General features: G+C 39.5%; 1 non-coding gene across 1 annotated transcript; it reads right to left on the bottom strand.

Annotated features, from left to right (window-relative positions):
• Nucleotides 1-1,120: 1,120 nt before the first annotated feature.
• On the bottom strand, nt 1,121-1,227 carry LOC133807690 (small nucleolar RNA R71). The gene has a single exon (XR_009879590.1). It is a non-coding gene; the product is annotated as a small nucleolar RNA R71 (small nucleolar RNA).
• Nucleotides 1,228-25,137: the final 23,910 nt, after the last annotated feature.

Raw genomic sequence — 25,137 nt, 5'->3', positions numbered from 1 at the left:
ATTCTTGGGGATTTACATCAATTAATGAGGGTTACATCTCATAGTTATAATACTTGTAGATATTCAAGGTGGTTATAACGTATCTTCAAGGCTCCAGCATTTCAGGTTTCATGTCATTGTGCGAGCCACTGACATCTCCCGAGCTAACGTTGCTTTCGAGATGGGATATCGAGCTCAAGACCCATGCTCCGAAGTTCCTGGAGATGAAGGTGTTCTCGGAGCTACCTTTCGAGATCGAAATCATTTCGAGATCACCGCATTCGAGATCATATATCATACTTTACAGGCTCGACTTACAATCCTAGATCACTCTAATCCTCACGAGACCATTTGCTGCGAACTCAGCTTTCGAGGTCATATTTACTATGGCTCGAAATCTGGGTATAACAGTAGTCTTGTTTATGTTATTATGGTTTTAAATGTATTTTCCGCATTTCCTATGTAACTCTTTTTTTTACTTTAAGTTATTTTTGTTTTAAAGACAATGGGTAACCATATCCTACTTATTTTTATGAAAGTAACCTTTGTTTCTACAAGTACTATAATAACTTATGGTTTTTTCGCAAATGTATGTTTTAGTAAGAATTTGTATGTATAGTTCGATAATGGTCCAAGAGTCTAGAATAGTGGGTCATTACAAACGTAACTCTAAAAATCGATTAGTAAAAAGACATTTATCTTTGTTTGAAATTGAAAGTGTTAGTAAAAATTTGAGCATCATGGTACCAATTGCTAATCTTGTTGATGAAAATGTTGTGCCTGAAAAAACTTTTCTTGAATATTTTGCACCTATTTCATCTAATGCTCCTTCATGTATTGTTCTTCCTACCACTTCTGCTACCAATTTTGAGCTTAAACCATCAATCATTCAATTATTGCCATCTTTTTATGGGTTAGATAGAGAGGATCCTTACATGCATGTCAAAGATTTCTTAGAAATTTGCTCAACATTTAAATTTCAAAATTTTATGATGAATCGGTCAAACTAAGATTGTTCCCTTTTTCATTAAAAGACAAATAAAAAGCTTGGTTAAATTCCCTTCCCACGGGGTCTATAACTACATGGGATCAACTTTATAATAAATTCTTGCTGAAATTTTTTCTTATGCCTAAAACTGATAGTCTAAGGAGAGAAATCTCCGAGTTTTTTCAAAAAGATAATGAAGAGTTTTATGAATGTTGGGAAAGATTTAAAGATTTATTATTAAAATGTCATCATCATGGTTTTGAAAAATGGAGACTTGTAAAATATTTTTATGATGGTTTGACTCCCTCTAATCGCCAACTGATTCAATCTATGCATACTGGAAATTTTTTAAAATTTCAAGGACAAGAGGTGTGGGACGCCCTTGAAGATTGATCTGTCAATTCACAACAATGGAATTATTTTGAACCTAGGTCAAGGTCAACTAATTCACCAAAAAGAGAAGGAAGGTATGAAGTAAAAGAGAAATTAGACTTAAGAACATCCTTAGACAAATTAGCGAGAAAATTAGAAGCTTTAGCAATAAGCCAAACTATAAACTCTCCAATACAACCAAGAAAAGATGTTTGTTCTATATGTTCTAGTCCTTGCCATAATGCCCAATCATGTCCTTCCTACCAAGAAGCCTTTTCAGAGGAGGCCAATGCACTTCATGCTTATGGGAAACCAAATGACAGCCCATTTTCATCCACCTACAATCCAAATTGGAGAAACCATCTGAACTTTTCATGGAGACAAAACCAACCTCAAATGAATTAAGGCACCAATACAACACGCAAAACCAAACTCATACCCCACAAAATCAACCATATCCTCAAAGGAAACCTTCCTTAGAATATACTTTACAACAATTTATGCAATCCACTCAACAAATCCTACAAAATCAGTCTCAATCAATTACCAAACTCAAGACACAAGTAGGACAACTCGCTACTGCTTTAGCTGATAGAGAAAAAGGAATATTCCCTAGTCAACCTATCCCTAATCCAAAAGGTCAATATGAGATAGGAAAGTCTAGTCATAATGGAGAAGTCAAATCAATTTTAACTCTTAGGTCCGAAAAGAACATTGTCAAACCCGATTACATACTCGAAGTTGAAAAGGAAAAAGAAAAAGAAAAAGAAAAGAGTCAACCTTCTAGTTCTAATGCCAATGACTCTTCAAACAAGGAAACTCCAATCTATCCTTTCATTCCAACAGCCCCATTCCCACAAAGATTACTTCCAATAAAAAAAGGTGGCCAATATAATGACATCTTAGAAATTTTCAAACAAGTTAGTATTAATATCCCTTTCTTAGATGCCATTAAACAAATTCTCGCCTACTCTAAAGTTTTAAAGGATCTTTGTACTGTTAAAAGAAACACTAATGTTCCTAAAAGGCATTTTTAACTGAACAAGCTAGTTCCATTATTCAATATAAGAGTCTTGTTAAATATAAAGATCCTAGGTGTCCCACAATTTCATGCATTATGGGTGATCATATTATTAACAAGGCTTTACTTGATTTGGGTGCTAGTGTGAATTTATTGCCTTATCTGTTTATAAGCAACTTGGTCTTGGTGAGCTAAAACCTACTTCTATAACTCTTCAATTAGCTGATCATTTTGTGAAAATTCCTAGAGGCATTATAGAGGATGTTTTAATAAAAGTTGATAAATTTTATTTTCCTATTGACTTCATTGTTCTTGATAATCAACCTGTGGAAAATATGCATGCTCAAATTCCTATCATTTTAGGTAGACCATTCTTAGCTACATCTAATGCAATCATTAATTGTCGTAATGGTATTTTGAAATTATCTTTTGGAAATATGACTGTTGAATTGAATGTATTTAATGTTGTTAAATCTGTTGAGTGTGAGGAAGTGCATGAAGTTAACATGATAGATAGTATTTGTGAAGATGATGGAGATGACTTACTTGACTTTTGTGAAAAATACTTTGGTATGAACTTGCATGTTGATTATTCTAATGATGATGTGAATTCTTTGCTAGAGTCTATACCCTTAGATGAAACCAAAGTTGAACATTTTTCACCCTTAGATTACGTTCAATCAATTTCCGAGTCTCCAAAGTTAGACCTTAAACCTTTGCCAGAAAATTTAAAATATGCTTTTCTAGGAGAGTTTGAAACCTTACCTGTTATCATAGCATCTGCCTTAGATAAAGAACAAGAAGATAAAATTGTTAGATGTCCTTAGAAAACATAAAAAATCCATAGGTTGGACCATTGGAGACATTAAAGGAATTAGCCCATCCATATGTATGCATAGAATCCATCTAGAAGAAAATGCTAAAACCTCTCGGGAATGTCAAAAAAGACTAAATCCAAATATGAAAGAAGTAGTTAGAGAAGAGATCATAAAATTATTAGACGTAGGTATCATTTACCCTATTTCTGATAGTCAATGGGTTAGTCCAGTTCAAGTTGTGCCTAAGAAGTATGGGATCACAGTTGTTGAAAATGAGAAAAATGAATTAATCCCTACTAGAGTACAAACAGGGTGGAGAGTGTGCATAGACTATAGAAAGTTGAATAATGTTACTAGAAAAGACCATTTTCCATTACCCTTTATTGATCAAATGCTTGAACGTTTAGCTGGCCATGCATATTATTGTTTTCTTGATGGGTATTCGGGATATAACTAAATCCCCATTGCCCCAGAAGATCAAGAAAAGACTACATTCACATGCCCTTTTGGGACTTTTGCCTATCGCCGCATGCCTTTTGGATTATGCAACGCACCTGCGACTTTTCAAAGGTGTATGATTTCAATTTTTTCTAACATGGTTGAAAGATTTCTTGAAGTGTATATGGATGATTTTTCTGTATTTGGTTCTTCCTTTGATGAATGTTTGCACCATCTTTCACTTGTTTTGATTCGTTGCAAAGAGAAAAATCTTGTGCTTAACTGGGAAAAATGTCATTTTATGGTTAAAAAGGGAATTGTTTTAGGTCATGTAATCTCATCTGAGGGAATAGAAGTTGATAAAGCAAAAGTTGATCTTATTTCAAAACTTCCCCCACCTAAAACTATGAAAGAAATTAGATCATTCCTCGGCCATGCTGGTTTCTATAGACGATTTATAAAAGACTTTAGCAAAATTTATCGGCCTTTATGCCATTTACTTGGAAAAGAAAATGTTGTTGTCTTTAATAATGATTGCCATGTTGCCTTTGAAAATTTGAAAAATTTGTTGACTACTGCACCCATTATTCGACCCCCTGACTGGAAAATACCTTTTGAAATAATGTGTGATGCTTCTGATTATCTATAGGTGTTGTCTTAGGAAAAAGACTTGAAAAAACACCTCATGTAATTTACTATGCTAGCAAAACTTTAAATGATGCTCAATTAAATTATTCCACAACCGAAAAAGAATTGATTGCTGTTGTTTTTGCATTGGAGAAATTTAGATCTTATTTGTTAGGGTCTAAAATTATCGTCTATTCTGATTATGCTGCATTAAAATATCTCTTGTTGAAAAAAGATGTTAAGTCTCGTTTGATCCGTTGGATCCTGCTTTTACAAAAAATTGACTTAGAAATATGTGATAAAAAGGGATCTGAAAATGTTGTTGCTGATCATTTATCTAGACTAGTTGTTGAAACTATACATGACTCCACTCTTATCATTGAAACTTTTCCTGATGAACAATTGATGCATGTTTCTTCATTGCCTTGGTATGCTGATATTGTTAATTATTTGGTCACTAAAGAAATGCCATCTCATTGGTCTAAGCATGATAAATCTAAATTTTATTCTGAGGTGAACAACTTTATTTGGGATGATCCCTACTTATTTAAATACTGTCGTGATCAAATAATTAGAAGATGCATTCCAAATTGTGACCAATCAAAAATCATATCTTTTTGTCACGATCATGCATGTGGAGGACATTTTAGTGGTAAGAAAACAGCTGCTAAAGTTTTACAATGTGGTTTTTATTGGCCTACTATCTTTCATGATACATATGTTTATTGTAAAGCTTGTGAACGTTGCCAAAAATTAGGAAGTTTAACTAAAAGAAACATGATGCCTTTAAATCTTATTCTTATTATTGACATATTTGATGTTTGGGGCATTGATTTTATGGGACCATTTCCTAACTCTTTTGGTAATCTTTATATTCTGGTTGGAGTTGATTATGTGTCTAAATGGGTTGAAGCTATTGCTTGCCACACTAATGACCACAAAGTTGTGCTTCGGTTTTTGAAAGAAAATATATTTTCCCGTTTTGGTTCACCACGCGCTATCATTAGTGATAACAGTACACACTTTTGTAATAAGCCATTTGAACATTTGATGAAACAATATGACATTACGATTAAGTCTCAACACCATATCACTCACAAATTAGTAGTCAAGTTGAAGTGTCTAATAGAGAAGTTAAGCACATTTTAGAAAAAACTGTGAATCCAACTAGGAAAGATTGGTCCTTAAGACTCACTGATGCATTATGGATGTATCGTACCGCGTACAAAACGCTCATTGGAATGTCACCCTACAGACTTGTGTATGGGAAGGCGTGCCACTTACCTGTTGAGTTAGAACATAGAGCCTTTTGGGCTATTAAGCAATTGAATTTTTCTTTGGACAAGGCAGGTGAGAAACGAAAGCTTCAACTAAATGAACTAGAAGAAATTAGGAATGATGCATATAACTATTCAAAAAAGTATAAGGATCGTATGAAATTTTACCACGATAAAAATATTTTTCTCCAGGTCAGAAAGTCCTTTTATACAACTCTCGTTTGTATTTATTCCCGAGAAAGTTACGCTCTAGGTGGTCTGGTCCTTACATTGTTCGTATTGTTTTTCCACATGGAGCTATTGAAATTGAAAATCCTAAAAATGGTGATATATTTAAAGTTAATGGACAAAAATGAAAACCATTTTTAGAATTGAAAACCAATGAAGTGGGTGAGATCCTCTTTGAGGACCATGTTTACCAAGCTCTTTGATTCCTATTGATCTTGATAACTTGTGTTTTATTGGTTTTGTTTGTTTTATGTGTGATTTACTTTTTGGTTGTTGTGTCTTTTACTCTCTTGACGTTGCACCACGATGAGGTACGACCATTCTAAACTCTCACCTCTTGTAACTTCTAATTTATATTTATATGTTGACACATTGAGGACAATGCTTCGATTAAGTTTGGGAGTATCAAGTTTATATGGTTATTATCATTAAGGAGAGTATGATTTATTGTGTTTATGTTTTACGTTGTTTTTATTTTTTATGTTTTGTGTTAATTTTTGTATTTATGTATGTTTGTTTGAAGAAAAAAAACTTTATTAATTTTTGTGTTGTTTTGTAAAAGTATATATATTGTTGTCTTGTTAAAAAAAATTAAAATAAAAAAAAATTTGGTGATATTTTTTATTTTCAATGATAAAAATCTTCATTGAGTTTGAGTTTAATTCTCTTAAAAATATGAATAATTTTTAAGCGTTTTCTTTAATTATTGGGTCAATTTTGCTTATAACAAAAAGTACATTTTTTCATAACAAGAACACATTTATTTCCTATAAGTTTAAGTGAAAAATAATTTTGATGAAAACCTCTTTTACACACAGATTTTGAGCCTTGAGAATTGTGATCTCGAAAGCTGAATTCGTTAGGAATGGGCTCGTAATGTCTGGAACACGTGTCCACAACCTAGGCACCGAGCCTAGGAAGCAAGGGCGACTTCGAAGATGATAGCCTCGAAACCCTCACGAGCTCGAAAGGCAGATATCGAAGTGCGTCTGTTCTCGGATGACCTCGGATCAGGGGTATCGAGCCTGACATAAGTATGAGCTCGAAGCCACATAATCTCAGGAAAATGCTATAGCTCGAAAGTCATTAAGAGACCCGGGTGAACATGGTATTGACAATATAAGCTGATAACTTTGAATATCTTAGTGAATCATCTAACAGAGACGCAGTCTGCATTCATTGCTGTAAATCCCCTATAATCAAAGGATATTTATTATGCAGTTATACGCCCCCTGATCTTCAGGGGACGTTTCCTTGTATATAGGATTACAGGCTTTTAATGCCATTAAATTTATTTGCATATACAGAATAACTTCTCGAAATATGTGGGATAGTATTCAGAAACCTCCTCTATAAATAGAGAAGTCGTGCACCATTGTAAATGACCGAATTTTTGTGAACTTGAGAGAAAACTCTGGAGAATTCATTCTTGAGGAATTTCCAGAGATCATCTCAAAGTTCTAATAACATGGACTCGTGGACTAGGCAGAGTTAACTGCTGAACCACGTAAAAAATTCCATTTGTGTGATCGTATTTTTCTTGGCCATAACCAATTATTGTTTTCGTGCTCTTATTTCACTGTTGACGAAAAACAGTGTCAACAGTTTGGTGCTTTCATTGAGAGCCTTAAGCATTCAGTCCCTGAAACAAGTTAAGCCTTAAGCATTCAGTTCTGATCATTAGTTATGGCCACTAATGACCAGAACGTTCCTGAAGAAAATTATCCAAGACGTCCTGGTAAACAGCCAATGGTAAACCTGGATGTTGAAGAGAGAAGCGAGTCCTCCGATTCTCAGGGACCACTAGCACCACCAAGGGATGAGGATATGTATTACAATCCTGAGCGGTGCGTTCCCATTGTGGAACTTGAGAACCGACAGTTGAAACAGCAGTTGGCAGAGGCCAACAAGCAGAATGAGGAGTTGGCAAGGATAGCCACCGAGCTGCAGGCGGCTCAGCCCCCGCCTCCGCGCGAAAACCAAGCCCCTCCTCCGAGGGACGTGCATTTCCCTCCCCGCAGACCCCGTGGGCATCCACGGAAGAATGCTGCCACGAGAAGGCCGGAACAACCTCCTGCACCAGCAGATCAATCAGCCCCCTCTAGGCCCCAGAGAAGTACCCGAGCTAGGGCCCCAACTAATCCGCCTGTGGAAGTACCTGCGGTAACTGAAGACAACCGAGCCCCTGCAGAGGCTCGGACTCAAGTCCCTGGGAGCGCACCGAATGCAACCAACCCATCTCGGGCAAACTCCGGACCATCTAGGCCGCGAAATGGGTGGCAGCCACCATCACCCATACAGTTCCCTCCATCACCTATAAGATATCCTTCACCCCCTCGCAGGAATGCTCAATCAGCTCGAGGTGAAGACGAAAGACGTGCGGGGAGGAGACAAAGGAACAGAGAGGCTTTCCGGGAGCGGAGAGGCGCCCCCTCTGAAAAAAGCCAAACGTCCCAATCTCGCACTGCAGATACGAGGCGGCATGGGAAAGACCCATCTCGAAACAATCATGCGACGAGTTTTACTAGTGATGACTCTGGAGATACCAACTCGGTCAGCATGCATGACCGAGGTCGAAAGAATACTAGGAGCCGAAAAAATCACTCCGACCTACGGGAACACTTGAATCAGAGTCGGGGTAATGTTAACCCGATGAACCCGGACCTGAGGGATCACTTAAATAGGCGTAAAAAACCCCTGCGAAGGCGCGAGCCTGGAATCGTGATCGATGGTAACCAATTCCAGACAAGACCCCTCGCGGACCCAGTCCAGGAAAGAATTGATCAGTTAGAAAAAGCCTTCAGGCTTTTGAAAAATGAGCAAGGACAGGATCGATACGAAGATTCTGATGAGGAGCTTGAACCATTTGCTCCCTATATTTCCAATACTCCATTTCCAATACGAAGATTCCCAACGTTTGAGGGAAAGTCTGACCCGTACAGCCATTTGACTACATTCAATGCCATAATGAGAGCAAGTAATGTGGGTTACGAGCTCAGATGCATGTTATTTCCAGCATCACTGACAGGACCAGCCAAAATCTGGTTCGAAAAATATAAAAGACACTCAATAACTTCTTGGGATCAGCTGTCTAAAGACTTCAAGAAGCAGTTCAGAGCCATGATGGGGTTAGACCTGAGGCGTCAACCCTGACTAATGTTCGGCAGCAGCCAGGAGAGACATTGAAAAGTTACCTTACAAGGTTTAACTTGGAAGTTGCCCGAGCTCGGAATGTAGATGATAGCGGTCACCTAATGGCTGTTCAAACTGGAGTTATGCTAGGAAGTGCCCTCTAGGACAACATGCAGAGGAAACCGGTGAGGTCCCTAACCGAGTTTAACAAACGGGCATAGAGGTTTGTCAATGTAGAGAAAGCGAGGTCAACACTTAATGTGACTTCCCAGCCCGTAACTACAACGATAAACGTAAACTCTGCCTCAACCTCGGCGGACCCACCAGCCTCAAAGCTGGCTGCGGAAAACCCTTCCAAGAGAAAAAAGAACGAAGGGAGTAACCCCGAGGCCAAGGGAGGAAAGAAAAAGAAGGGGGAGAGATATTTCTCCGTGTACAAAGTGTATACCGAGCTCAATGAGTCTCGGGAGAACATATACCTGACTAATGAAAACCAGGTCCCCTTCAGGCGTCCAGACCCTATGAGAAATCAGAAGTCCAAGAGGGACTCCAACAAATATTGCCAATTTCACAGAGACACCGAGCATACTACTGACGAATGTCGACAGCTGAAAGACAAGATCGAAGGATTGATCTCGAGAGGTTACTTCAGAAAATATGTCAAGAACCAAAATACAAATCAAGCATCCGCGAGCCAGAGAGCAGCCGCACCGCAACCCACACAAAACAACAATTCCCGAGCTAGGGAAGAAGATAGGCCCCCGCCGATAGATGGGGAAGACGTGATAACCATCTCGGGAGGGCCGCACCCCGCGGGCATGGGCATAAATGCCCAAAAGAGGTACGTTAACGAGCTAAAGACTGGGGACGGGTCTCCTTATGAACCCGAACCTAGAGCTCCCAAAAGTCAAAAGATTGAATCCCAACCAATAACCTTCACTGAGGAAGACGCGTCCCATGTTCAGTTTCCTCACCATGATCCACTGGTCATCACTCTCCAGCTGGCAAATAAAAGGGTCCACCGAGTTCTCATAGACAGTGGGAGCTCGGTTAACATTCTCTATAAAGCAACCCTTGAAAAGATGGGACTCTCCCTTCGCGACCTGAAAGCATGTGCGACTACGCTATACGGCTTTTCAGGAGAAGGAACCGCCTGCATGGGGTCCATCGAACTCCCCGTGACCTTGGGAGACTACCCAGTCTCAACAACCAAGATGATGGAGTTTATGGTAGTGGATCTACCTTCTGCCTACAATGTGTTGCTCGGGTTGGGCTGGGGGCAGTCTCATCAGTAAGGCATCTGGCCATTAAGTTTCCAACCTCTAGTGGTGTCGAGACGCTGAAGGGAGATCAGTTAGCTGGAAGGGAATGCTACAGCATTTCCTTAAGAGGAAAGAAACAGACGAGTGCACAAGCACTCGTCATTGTTCAAAGTAAAGACGGGACGGTCTTGGAGATTGATGAAGAAATCGATCCAAGGGTTGAGGAGAAAACTGACCTCGAACCCTTAGAAGAGCTCGAAGAGATTCAGCTCGAAGAGTCCGATCCCTCGAAAAAGGTAAAGGTTGGAAAACACCTCCAGGAAGAGACCAAATAGTAGCTAATTTGCTTTTTGAAGAGAAACCAGGACGTCTTCGCATGGTCACATTCAGACATGGTAGGAATAAGTCCGAACATAGCAATCCATGCGCTAAATATAGACAAAAGCTTCCCTCCGAAGCAACAAAAGCGAAGACAGCTGGATGACGACAGAAAGAAGGCACTGAAGGAGGAGGTCGACAGGTTAAAAGCAAACTGATCCATTAGGGATGCTTTTTACCCTGACTGGGTAGCCAATCCGGTGTTGGTCCCAAAACCTAATGGGACATGGCGAACCTGTATCGACTATTCGGACCTCAACAAAGCTTGCCCGGAGGATTGTTTTCCCTTGTCGAGGATTGATCAGCTCGTGGATGCCACGGCAGGGCATGGATTGATGTCATTCATGGATGCTTATTCTAGATATAACTAGATTCCCATGCATGCCCCCGACCAGGAACATACAAGCTTCATAACCGATAAGGGGTTATACTGTTATAATGTCATGCCATTCGGGCTCAAAAATGCTGGGGCCACATACCAGCAACTCGTGAATATGATGTTTTCGGAGAAAATAGGGAATAACATGGAAGTTTATGTTGATGACATGCTAGTCAAGTCTCAACTTAATGATAACCATGTTAACGACCTCGAAGAATGCTTTGGCGTGCTCCGGAAATATAACATGAAACTAAATCCTTAGAAATGCACCTTCGGTGTATCTTCAGGAAAATTCCTAGGCTTTATCGTGAACGCTCGTGGAATAGAAGCCAACCCTGGCAAGATCCAGGCTCTGATTGTCATGCCCTCACCTCGGAGACACAAGGATGTCCAAATTTTGACCGGCAGGATGGCGGCCCTAAGTAGGTTCATATCAAAATCTACAGACCGTTGTCTTCCGTTTTTCAACCTTTTGAGGGGAGGAAAGAAATTTGAATGGATGGAGGAGTGCGAGCTGGCCTTCCAGGAGCTTAAAAAGCACCTCACAGAAGCCCCCATCTTGTCAAAACCTATTACGGGAGAAGTATTGTACTTGTATCTTTCCACCACCGAACATGCAATAAGTGTAATGCTCGTGCGAGAATAAGAAAAGGTACAGAGAACCCGTCTATTACATCAGCAAAAGATTATTGGGGGCAGAGTCGAGATACCCCTTGATGGAGAAGCTGGATCTCAACTTAATTCATTCATCTCGTAAACTTCGACCCTACTTTCAGGCGCACCCCATCCATGTGCTGACTGATCAACCACTTAGGCAAGTCTTGTCTAAACCAGAGGCTTCAGGTCGACTTCTCAAATGGGCAGTTGAACTCGGACAATTCGAGATGACTTACCATCCAAGGACGAACATTAGGGCACAGGCGTTGGCAGACTTTATAGTGGAATGTACTGGCATGACCAACGACGAAGTTATATCCCCGGCCCACGAGCTGTGGAAAATTTACGTCGATGGTTCATCTAATGAAAATGGATCAGGGGCAGGGGTCATTTTGATAACCTCCGCAGGGAGCAGATTTCATTCTGCCCTAAGATTCGGCTTCAAAGCATCAAATAACGAGGCCGAATACGAGGCTTTACTGGCGGGACTTCATATAGCCAAAGAGCTCAAAGCTAAAGCAATACATTGCTACAGCGACTCCCAACTAGTGGTTAATCAAATCTTGGGAGAATACCAGGCTCGTGGCATGAAAATGGCAGCGTACTTAGAGAAGGCAAAATCCGCCTTGGAACATTTCGAGTTTTATGCAATCGAACAGGTTCCCCGAGAGAAGAACTCAAATGCAGATGCCTTAGCTCGGCTCGCTACCTCCGTCGAGAGTGATGCACTAAACGTTGTGCCCATAGAACACCTCTCGGGACCAAGCATTAACGAGCTGGAGGAGGAAGATGTGTGTGTAATTGAGTTCGAGCCTACCTGGATGACCTCGATAGTTGAATATCTCGAGACCGGAGTCCTTCCAAAAGATCGGAACCAGGCTCGAAAGTTAATGTATCAAACTCCCCGCTACACCATTTTGGATGGGAAGCTATATAGAAGAGGATATTCCATGCCATTACTTCGGTGTGTGACTCCACCAGAAGCCAAGAAGATCATTGAAGAAATTCATGAAGGATTCTGTGGAGATCATGCTGGGGGGCATAGCTTGTCCAAGAAAATCATACGCCAAGGATATTTCTGGCCTACCATTAAATTGGATTCTTTCGAGTACATAAAGAAATGCGACAAATGCCAGAGATTCGCCACGATTCCTCGAGCTCCACCATCCAAGCTAACCATGTTGACTTCCCCATGGCCATTCGCAGTATGGGGAATGGACCTCATAGGCTCTCTCCCAACTGGCAAGGGCGGTGTGAAATATGTTGTAGTCGTCGTGGATTACTTCACAAAGTGGACGGAGGCTGAACCGTTAGCAACAATAACTTCCAAAAAGTTCCTTGACTTCGTGGTAGAAAACATCGTATGCCGATATGGGATGCCGAGGAAAATTGTATCTGACAACGGAACCCAGTTCGATAGCGACTTGTTTACCAACTTTTGTGAGAATAATGGAATAATAAAGAGTTTTTTGTCAGTAGCTCATCCTCAGGCGAATGGCCAGGTCGAAGCTATAAACAAAACTCTCAAGAGTTCATTAAAGAAAAAGTTGGAGGAAGCAAAGGGACGATGGCCCGAAGAATTGCCCCAAGTCCTATGGGGATATAGGACTACAGCTCGAACATCAACGGGACATACCCCGTTCTCGCTAGTATACGGTTGCGAGGCTATGCTGCCTATCAGGTCAAAATCCCAACAATACGAACTCACATTTATGACCAAAGCTTGAACCACGCTCAGCTCGAAGAAACCTTAGACTTGATTGAAGAAAGAAGAAACGAAGCTCAGTTGAGGAACGCTGCCTACCAGCAACGAGCTACCAGGTACTTCAACAAGAGGGTTCGAAATCGAAAGTTCGGTGTGGGAGATCTGGTGTTGAGATGCGTATTTTTGGCAATACGAGATCCAGCGGCTGGTGTGCTCGGGCCAAATTGGGAAGGACCATACCAGATAGAATCAGTCATCTGACCCAGTGTTTACAAGCTAGCGAGATTGGATGGGAGCCTGGTACCGCGAGCATGGAATGACAAACACCTAAGACCTTACTACCAATAGTATAGGAAGGATGTTGCCTGTAACCATGATTGTTTATTAGTACTATTTTGTCTACTTTTGAATTCCATCAAATAAAGATCTATTTCATTCAATATGTTATATTTCTCTTTATTTTTGCAATCTCTCTTAATTTAATAGCCTATGGTCACACTCATAGGATATTAAGGGGGCATCATTGGTATATATACCATTAGCTTGAAAAATAAAATAACATACACGAAATGCATGCAAGCGTTTGGAGATAACCAAATGCACCAGTTGGGACGGTTTGGATATAACCAAGCTATTAAAAACCAAATTATTAAAAACATACAAGTGAATGGATTACAAACCAATCACAACCTTAAAGGGTTTGGAACAAACCAGCTAAAACTAATCGACGATAAGTTGGAACCTAAACCTACTTCGAGATAAGTCGAGATCGAGGCTGGAATATCTTATGGAAAAATAGTTTCGAACTCATAACCTCCGATAAATAACCGAGGATGAGAAAAAGTAACTAAGCAATAAGATATAACTAAACCGTTTGCATTACACACCATACAAGTACTTTCAGGTTCATGGTTAAAGTAATATCCGACCTTGATAAATAACGAGATCGGAAACAGATAATTCGAGCAAACGGTGCATGAATGCACGGAGTCTCTAGCCTAAATCCAAACTATGTTTGTACGAATAAATAAACATATACGATTTTTTAATATAAAATGTGCAAAATATTTCAAACCAAGAAATATAAAGCATATGTATTAAAATAAAAAGAAATTATATCGGCCCCATGGGCATAAATTAAAGCAATTACAAAAATAAGGGGACGCAGCCCCGAAGTGAGGTTCAGGAAGGAGCAGTTCCCTTGGCCTTCTCAACATCAACGACACTAGACCCCCCAGGACGAATAGCATGACTATCCTTCTGAGCAGCCTCCCGAGCAGCCTCGTTCACCTCTAGTCGGGCATTCCACCGCTCTACATACTTCGCCTCAAGAGGACCCAGGAAGCTAGTGTCGAGGTCGGCACTGTCAACCCAAAATTTGTACATGGCCTGGTCGACGACTTTTTCCTTCTGCTCTTTGAACTCGTCAAGGAGGCGGGCCTTCTTTCCTTCCATTATCTCGAAAGTGGCAGCTTTCTCCTCCTCGAGTTTGGCATTCGCCTTCTCCAGCTCCGAAAGATGAGTCTTTGTCGTCTCAAGCTCGGCTTTCACCTTGTCAAGCTCAGCCTTCAAGCTTTTGAGTTCATCAGCCGTTTTAAGCTGAAGATCCCTCAACTCTTGGGCCAGAGACATGCTCGTATGCACCTCGTTGGTCAGCTTATAATTAAGTTGTGCCGAAAAGACAAGGGCCTAAAACATAGAGGATGACTTAGAACACAAACCAAGACATAAACAATTAAAGAAGAGTTGCGAAAATTACCGCGGCAGTAAGTTCAATACTCTTATCATAAAGAGTATTACAGCCTGGGGCCTTATGCACATGATCCCAGTGGTCAGCGCCGAATCCTGAAAGACTCTGACCCACTCGAGAAAGGACGTCCGAGCCAAGTACAGCCCCTTGGGTCCCAGCAGCACCGTCGAGCACGAACTCTTCAACATGAGGTCGGGCTGTCGGCAAGAGGACCTTGGAGATGGAGGGTTTCTTCGGAGGCCGGCCGATTGTTATTTGGGTTGCGGCCGGAGGAAGCAAGGTGGGCGCGGTCGAAACAGATGCATCAACCTAGACATTCGACTCCTCGGCTATACTCGCGGCAGTTTGAGCGGTTGGGGTCTTCTCAGTGCGCTGGGGACCTTGGATGGCCAATCGGATTTCTGCGCGCCTCTCGGGCGCTTACTCTTTTAAGCTCCGTCATCGCTAAAGAGCACGGAATCGAGGTCAGGATCCATAGCACCTGCACAGTTCCAATCGAAGTTAAACATAATGTTAACAAAACTTGGAAGAAAAAAAAAAGAAAACCAAGTAGAGAAGGACCTAACTGGAACTCTCCCCCGAGCTTGAGCTCGGAGACCATGAAATTCCCCCATCTTCAGAAGAGGCGGGGGGAGTACCTTCCCTATAGGTGGACGTCAACCTCGAAAGGTCCCTATAGTCATTGGTCCCATATTGGACGGCTATCCCGTCCTACACCACATTCAGACTGTACATAGTGTCATATTTCCCGAGCCAACTATCAAACCTATGAACCAGGTCATCTACCCAAGTCCATATATAGAAGTGGTCCCTATCATCCGGGCATAATACTAACCTATCGGGTTTGTGTTTTAATAGGGTGGGGGACCACATTTTCGAGCTAAGGATGACTGTACCTTGATCATCTGAGTCCGAGCTCGAGGCTTCATCGTTAGCCTCGTTCCCCGATTGCAGGCTTCTTTGGCGAGCTGGAGGTGGGGGCCTCACCTCTCTCCTTGGAGGAAGGATGCCTGTTGGCAAAGGCACGAGCTCCCAGTGGTCGTACTTTTTGTTGGACCAATCCGAGGTGGACTGGCCATTTCCCAAAAGCCCGCAGGCTCGGAGCTTACTCTCATGCAAAAGATACGAGAGAGACCTCCTGCCATAAGGGAGTTGGAACAGAGCCTCTCTATGCTCCTTCATTATGTCATCGGGAGTAGGACGGTGAAAGTTGGCTGGAAAACAAAACACATTTCAACTAAGTACAACCTACAGACAAAAGTCCGAGCACAGAGATAAAGAAGGTTGGGGTACTTACGAATTCGTCTGAATGAGTAATATCGAGACGGGGACAAGCCATCTGTCCAGAAGAAGGCTTTCTTAAAGTCAGGTGGATGGTTAGGAAGGTCTTCAAACACCTTTTTCTCTTTGGGGTAGCTCGAGAGATAGTAGAAGCCGTCTCCTCCCCGAGCTCGGGAGGGATTGCTTTTCAGACAGAAGAGATACAAAATTTCCTTTGGTGAAGGTCCTTTCCACTCCAACTCGTGGTATAACGACCTCAGGGCAGACAGAACCCTGTAAGAATTAGTGTTGAGCTGGAACGGAGCCAATCCAACAAAGTCTGTGAAGTCCTTGAAGAAAGACTTCAAAGGCAGTAGCGCTCCTGCCTTCATATGCTCCTGACTCCAAGCCGCATACCTCAACCTGTTGTCAGGGTTTCCATTCCCTGGAGCATAGCAGCTTCGTTCGCTGGAGGTTGGAGCTCGACACCTTAAGGAGCTTGACAACCTGAGATCGTGGAAGGCCAGGATATCAGTTATCTGGTTTATCAAGGTAACTGAGCTCCAGTAGTGCTCGGCCTCAAAAAATTCCCTCCTCGATTGCGAGGTAGAAGGCTCCCCCATCAGTGAGAATTGGAGCTCTCCCGGACTGTACGCAACAGTCACTTTTAACCTAGGGTCGAGGGGGATCGGCCTGGGTCCTGAATTAGATTCTGGATGAAGAGCCTCTCGAAGGGTTCTCCTCTTCTTTTCTATGACCTCGACGATTTGGCGGCGATAGTAAGCTCGGGTTTCTTCCTGTTCGCGCGCGAGATCGTATTCACGAATCAGACGTTGGTTCTGAGCAAACAGCGATTCTGGGCTCGGGGATTTTGGCGAATACGGAATTTCCAGCAACGACCCCCACCGTCTTTCCAGATTCTATGACATCTAGCGAGAAAGAAAAAATTACGAGCTTGACAAGACAAACTCGGAGAGTGCTCGGGTACGAAACAAGCTCGATACTAAAAACCCGGTTAAGAGTCGAAACGTGTATTCTACGAGAAAAAGGAGGGGAGTGGATAAATTTTTTTTTGAAAATCCCGAAATATCAGGGAAAAAGGGTGACGGTTATTCAAAAATGGTAATCTTGGGTGTCGTGCGTTCTTTAAAACCAAGATTTTGTACCTGATATCTTGGTGTGCAAGATATGTCTTTTAAACTTTGGAAACCCAGAAAAAATAAACTTTGTTCTACACCAAAACTGTATTTAGAACCAGTGATTTAAACCTAGCATGGACACTTAAACGTGAAAGCCTATCGGTCAGAACTTCCTAGCGTATCATACTAAGAAAATAAACTAGTGCACTCTCAGAAATGAAAGAACAACATAGACAGAAACCAGCATAAAGGAAAACAAAAAGATCATCAGATACTTACACAATGATGGCGATTGCAAAGAAATCGTTGATTGAAGGAGAGGCTACAGGTTCAACCTTACGGTCTCGAACAAACTGGTGGTCCTTTGTTTCTTCGGCTGGGAGAACATGCACAAGCAAAAAGTTCTCTGGGATGGCTTCTGGTTTTGCCTCTTTTCTTTGTTCTTCTGATGAGTGTAAAATAAGAGGAAGACGATGACTGGGGTCTTATATATAGATGGTAAATAAGGGTTAATCTGAGCCATTGGCTAGAATCCTTATAAAATCCAACGGTCAGGGATTGATGACATGATGGTACCGAAAAGGTGGCAGGCGAACGATCGTGGGCGGATTTCCAAGGTACTCGAGTACCTTGAATGAGCAATACCCAACTGACACGTGTCCATTTTCAAGTGTGTGACGGTGCGGTTCCCAAAGAAAGTAGTTCAAAAGTTTCATTCTCATAGGATTCGAACAAATACTTTTGAGGGGGCAAAATGTTACACCCAGATTTCGAGCCTTGAGAATTGTGATCTTGAAAGCTGGATTCGTTAGGAATGGGCTCGTAATGTCTGGAACACGTGTCCACAACCTAGGCACCGAGCCTAGGAAGCAAGGGCGACTTCGAAGATGATAGCCTCGAAACCCTCACGAGCTCGAAAGGCAGATATCGAAGTGCGTCTGTTCTCCGATGACCTCGGATCAGGGGTTCCGAGCCTGACATAAGTATGAGCTCGAAGCCACATAATCTCAGGAAAATGCTATAGCTCGAAAGTCATTAAGAGACCCGGGTGAACATGGTATTGAAAATATAAGCTGATAACTTTGAATATCTTAGTGAATCATCTAAGAGAGACGCAGTCTGCATTCATTGCTGTAAATCCCCTATAATCAAGGGATATTTATTATGCAATTATACGCCCCTTGATCTTCAGGGGACGTTTCCTTGTATATAGGATTACAGGCTTTTAATGCCATTAAATTTATTTGCATATACAGAATAACTTCCCGAAATATGTGGGATAGTATTCAGAAACCTCCTCTATAAATAGAGAAGTCATGCACCATTGTAAAGGACCGAATTTTTGTGATCTTGGGAGAAAACTCTGGAGAATTCATTCTTGAGGAATTTCCAGAGATCATCTCAAAGTTCTAATAACAAGGACTCGTGGACTAGGCAGAGTTAACTGTTGAACCACGTAAAAAATTCCATTTGTGTGATCGTATTTTTCTTGGCCATAACCAACTATTGTTTTCATGCTCTTATTTCACTGTTGAAGAAAAACGGCGTCAACAACCTCTTTTGAAAAATAAAATTGACAATTTAATTAATTACAAAAGCTTAACTTTTATCCATAATAAGTTTTGAGAATTATTTTCATTGTGCAATTTTTTAGAAAATCATTTCTATACCACCAATAATAAAAAAAAAAAAATGTGTGTGTGTGTTTTAAATTTTCTTTTGCTTGAGGACTAGCAAAACTTTAAGTTTTGGGGTGTGATAACTCTACAAAATAGAGTTATTTTACCGTATTTTATATACTAATTATTGCTTAGTTCTTGAGTTTGTAATTGATTTATTAAGTTTCTAAGTAATTTTGAATTTATTAGGTTTATTTTGATTTTATATATTTTTGTGTGTTTTTATAGTTATTTTGTTGTGAAATGTTGTAGTTAATTATTTGAATTATTGTTGTTTAATTTGAGGTAAAAAAATGTTGTATTATTGAACTTAAATGTTAAATATAAATTAAGTTATAATTAATATTTTCAAATAATTAAATTGATTTATTTTATAGTTGAAAATATTTTATTATGATTTATTTTGTTAGGAATTTATGGCATTTTTGGGCTTTGAAAAGTGGTAGTTTTGAAAGAAAAGAAAGACAAAATGGTGATTTTGAAGCCAGCCACTATGAGCCCAAAGCTCCTTGCTCATGCTCACCAACACTAGGCCCATGCTCCTCTCAGCCATCCTCCTAGGCCCACACCCGTTTGCCTCACACTTCAGCACCAAGCCCATCACTCCACCCACTCAGCCCACCACTGAAATCACCCAGCCGAAGACCTCCTTTCTCCAAAAAACCACCTAGGCCCGAAGCTGCTAGCCCAGGCCCGTTTAGCAGCTCTCCTTCCCACCACGTGTAATGACCTACTAATCTAGACTATTAGGACCAATAACAAAACTATACATAAACTTACATTTTTACGAAAATACTACAATTTTATTTAGTAACTTGTAAAATAAGAGTTACTTACAAATAAATAAAATTCAAATAAGGATATGGGATCCCATTGTCTTTAAAAACAAAAGATGATTTTAAATAAAAGACATTACATAATTGGAGCGGAAAATACACATAAAACCATAAAAACATAAAATGAGACTACATCCTCGAATCGAATAACGCTCGGCCCCTTGACTCCATTCACCATCGATACACATCCTCTAAGCGTCACGAATCTTACCGCCTCTAAAGCTTATTTTCCTGCACATAAAACAGAAAGGAATGAGCCTAATGCCCAGCAAGGAAAATCTAACACATAGTCATATACATAATTTCATAAGAAACATAAAGACTTAACATAATACATATAACATACACTTATTATAATGGCCATTATTACTTGGGGTCCCATAGACTAAACAAGCATATGCCCATGGCATTAGTGGGGTCCTACTAGCTAAGTAGGTCATATGCCCATAATCCATTTGGGGTCTTGTTAGTCATATGGGTCATATGCCCAAGCCTACAAACATACATACATATCATAACACATTAATTACATAAAACATATAGACAACATAAGCACATAACATATTGATTCTAGCCTATTTTCCTTACCAAAGTTACCGGGATATAATGGACTAAGTTGGGACTTTTTGGAACACTCCTAAAACCATAAGAAAGAGTGAGTCTAAAGAAAGGAGATGAAATGAAAGAGACGGAAAGACTAAACCATTTGAGAAACACGCTTACCGAACTTATGTGCTCAAGAACTTAGATTCCCTAACCAAAATGAAGATTAAGGTTAGAGATTGAGTAGAAGACTATGAGAAAGAAAATAACATAATACAGAAAGGAACTAGAGTTTTGGTTACCTCGAAGACTTGAAAGACCAATCTACACCTCCACCGAAATACTATAGAACTCACTTCCCAAAGTGTTTGATAAGCTTATGATGTTTAAGCTTATAGTTTTCCCAAACCAGGTGTTTACACTCTCACACTCACTTAACACTAGCAGCTTCTGAACTTAGAGCAAAAGGTGAATAATGGCTGGGTACTAGGTCCTATTTATAGAGTTTGGGAATGAAAGTATCTTGATTTTACTTGAATAAAAATAATGGCTTTTTAGGTGAAAATCATTTGAATAATCGTTCAGCAGAGGCTGAAGACTCGTTCAAAAGATGCTGGACTGTTGAAGGAGTTTGAATGGCTGAAAGGAAATGAATTCAAAAACATTTGAAAACATACTGGAGGAGGCGATATATCGCCCCCTATAGGCGATATATCGCCTGGGCCAGTATGCCCGAGGCGACCGTGCATCGTTTTGTGTTTTCCGTATTTACGTGCTGCGATATATCGGCACACGCTGAATAATTAAACACGAAATTACACATTTTTAGCTAAGTTTGAATGGAGTAAACAGCCTTGACTAAGCCCTCAACGTATTCAAAGCTGCTGACTGACCCTATAACATTCAAACTTTACTCCTTATTAAATTAAATCCTCAAAAATCTTTAATCCTTAATCACCATTCATAACATGTGCTTAAAATCCTATTGGTTGATGTCTAAACCTTATAATATAATAAATATAATCCTTAATATCAGTCACATTAATCAAACCTTAGGTTATACTTAATATTCTTAAACTATAGATTAAACTTAGAAAATCTATAAGTACTACTATGAGTGTCCAAATAATTCCCGGTTTGAACCAAAAATCCATAGTAACAAAGATAACACTAAACATACTATAACACTACTTAACAATTAGCTAAGTAAAGTTCTTGGACTCTACACCACGGGCCCGCCAGCATCTTTGGCCCACCAACCCAAGCCCAGCCCAAGCTCCAGCCTGCCAAAACAGTTGCCATTTCCCTTCTTGAGCCCATAAATTGCCTAAGTGTACCCTTTGTCCCCTATGTCCAAAATGCCAACTTTTTGCCTATTTTTCTACACATTTTCACCACAACATCATCACTACACCCTATAATTTACCTCTACATACCATATTTATTTTATTTAATTAATCTAATCAATTTAATTAATTTAAATTGATTATTTTAATAATCTCATTTTGGCTATAAATATGGAATTTCAAGACCATTTGGGGTGCTTAATTTTTTGTTACCATCTTCTTTCTACCATTCTCTCTTCCATTTTGGGTTTTTCAAGAGCATTTTCAAGTATGTATGTCATTTATTTTGTAATTTCTACTCTAGTTATGCGCTTCTAATCTTTTTCATAAGATTATTAAGATCATGGTGAAGCAACTTGTAACTAGATAATATTTATGTTGTATGTTATTTCCCTTGTAATGCAACAAAGTTTATGGATTTTTCTTCTTCATATATGTCTTTCATCTTCAATATCCCATATTTTGGATTGTTAGATTATATGCACTTTGTTCTTCACTTTGCAAAACATAATATTCTTTGTGTAAAATGTGTCATTAAATTGTACACATTCAATGCTTAGAACAAAAATATTATATGTTGCCTTATAAATAATGTTATTTGAGTTTTTGTTGTTTCATTAGATTGATTCACATTAAATAATTTGAAATTATACTTTTTGAAAAGTGAAGAAAAATTATATCTTTTTAGAAGTAATTTGTGCTTAAAATTATAAATCTATTTGGAAAATGATAGTTTGATTTATTTTAACTATCACTAAAACTTGAGAATCAATATACTAATAAATATTATTAAACTTACATTTTGTGGATTCTAGTATCTTAATAATCTTTCTTTTAACACTTATTTTCAAATCATTATTAGTTTATTTTTATTCTCTTAAATAACTTTATTTTCAATCTTTTATTTTATGTTCATAACATTAAAACTTGTCAATCTTTGGAGCTAGGTTAGAATTTATTAATTTTGATTTAAAATAGTTTTTTTTTATTTTTTATTTTAGACAACTCATTTGGGTTCGATCTCGTGCTTACACGAACACTATATTTCATATACGATTCGTGCGCTTGCGAGTATAAATTTTTAAAACATACCCGTTTTGGGTCCATCAACACCACATATTATTTCTTACTTCTCCATGTTACTAGATTACCCCAGACATAGGAACAGTTTCTTGAAGTACTCCTCCTATCTGTTATATCTCTTGCCCAATCTGCATCAGTGTAGACTTGGATCTCTCTGCTATCACTTTTCTTGAACATAAGATCTTTTCCTGGATTCATCTTGCGGTATCTTAAAATTCTTGTAACTGCCTCAACGTGTTCTTCACTAGGATTATTCATGAATTTACTAACAACAATAACTGAGAAACCAATGTCAGGTCTTGTATGAGATAGGTAAATGAGGCGTCCTAATAGCCCTTGATATCTCCCCCTGTCCACTGGTGTCTTGTCCATTCCTGAACCAATCTTCTTATTGGAATCCATTGGAGTAGAGGCAGGTTTACATCCAAGCATTCTTGTTTCCTTTAGTACGTCGAGAACATACTTTTGTTGAGAAATAAAGATGCTTTTTCGTGATTGAGAAATTTCCATGCCGAGAAAATATTGAAGATTTCCAAGATCTTTAATCTCAAATTCTTCATATAAGAATTTTCTCAAATTTTCCATTTCTTCCTTGTAATCGCCCATCAATATGATGTCATCAACATAAACGATTAAGATAGCTATCTTTTTATCTAATGAGAATTTGACGAACAAAGTGTGGTCTGCTTGACATTGAGTATACCCATACTGAATGATTGATTTAGCGAATATGTCAAACCATGTTCTTGGAGATTGTTTGAGACCATACAAGGACTTCTTGAGTTTGCAAACTTTGTCCCTATTTGAAGAATTCTCGAAGCCCAGTGGAATATCTATATAGACTTCTTCTTCTAGGTCACCATTTAAGAAAACATTATTCACATCAATTTAGTGTAGAGGCGAGTCTTTGTTTGCAGCAAGGGACAACAATACACGTACAATGTTGAGCTTGGAAATAGGTGCGAAGGTTTCTTGATAATCAATTTCGTAGGACTGAGTGAAGCCTTTAGCTACCAGGCGAGCTTTAAACCTCCCAATACTATCATCTGCTTTGTGTTTAACGGTAAAGACCCATTTGCAACCCACATATATTTTTCAAGGTGGTAGATTTGTGATTCTCCACATATTGTTCTTCACTAAAGCATTGATCTCTTCTTCTACAGCTTTTTTCCATCGTGGATCAGTTAAAGCTTCTTGAATTGTATGAGGAATTTGTATATTATCAATAACAGACATAAATGCTTGATATGATGGTGATAATACCTTATAGGACACAAAGTCATCAATCCGATGTTTCGTACATGTATGAACTCCCTTTCTCAATGCAATAGGCAAATCATCATTTAACGGAGCAGTATTATCACAATTAGAATTACTCAAACCTAAATGGGTTTCTGGAGAGTAAGGATCTGGTTCCGATTCATGGAGTTGCTCCAGAAGTGTTGTGGGTTCTATATCCATACTAGATTTTTTCTTCTCGTATAAACACTAATTTATTTGTTTTCTGGTACTTGATTAGGAGCAAGAGTTTCTGATTTTTCACTAGGAGCAAGAGTCTCAGATGAATCTAGAGAGTCTTCGATGATTTGAGAAGATGAGTTATTTACATCTTGACTAATGGAAGGAGGATGCTGAGAGGTGGAAGGATCCTCATGATGAGTGAGAGGAGGCTAAGTATTCGTCACTGGAGTAATATCCCAAGGATGAGATTCATTAGTATTCTCTCCCTGAATCTCTGATTTTTAATACGCATGATTTTTGAAAAAGGTAACATCCATAGAGTTGTACATTTTCCAAATTAGAGGAGAATAGCATTTGTACCCCTTTTGATGAGAGTAATAACCAATGAAGATGCATTTGATAGCTTTAAGGTCAAGCTTACTCCGATTTTGAGATCGATTGTAATGCCCTGGGTAACCAAGACCATTACACTGTGTATTAATAAAGGTGCAAGACTTGCTAATCAAGTCAATTTGTTGAAAATGTGTCGCTAAACCATTACTGAACTAAGGTTAAAAGATTTTGGTCAGAAAAGACAAATTTTCATTTAAATAAATGTTTGTTACACGAGAACCCAAAAATAAACAGGGTTAAAGAATAGTTTACAAAATTTCAAAGGTTATAAACAACCATAAACAATTCTAATGGCAAAATAGACATTTTAGGGTCTCCTGTCCCTATATCATCCCTCGGCCATGGTGGCCGAGCAGCCGGCTATGTACACTCTGCCCCCAGAGCTC

The sequence above is a fragment of the Humulus lupulus genome, chromosome X (assembly GCF_963169125.1).
Source record: "Humulus lupulus chromosome X, drHumLupu1.1, whole genome shotgun sequence".
Taxonomy (NCBI): domain Eukaryota; kingdom Viridiplantae; phylum Streptophyta; class Magnoliopsida; order Rosales; family Cannabaceae; genus Humulus; species Humulus lupulus.
Note: the sequence above shows the minus strand (reverse complement) of the source record. Positions and strands in the feature narration are given on the sequence as shown.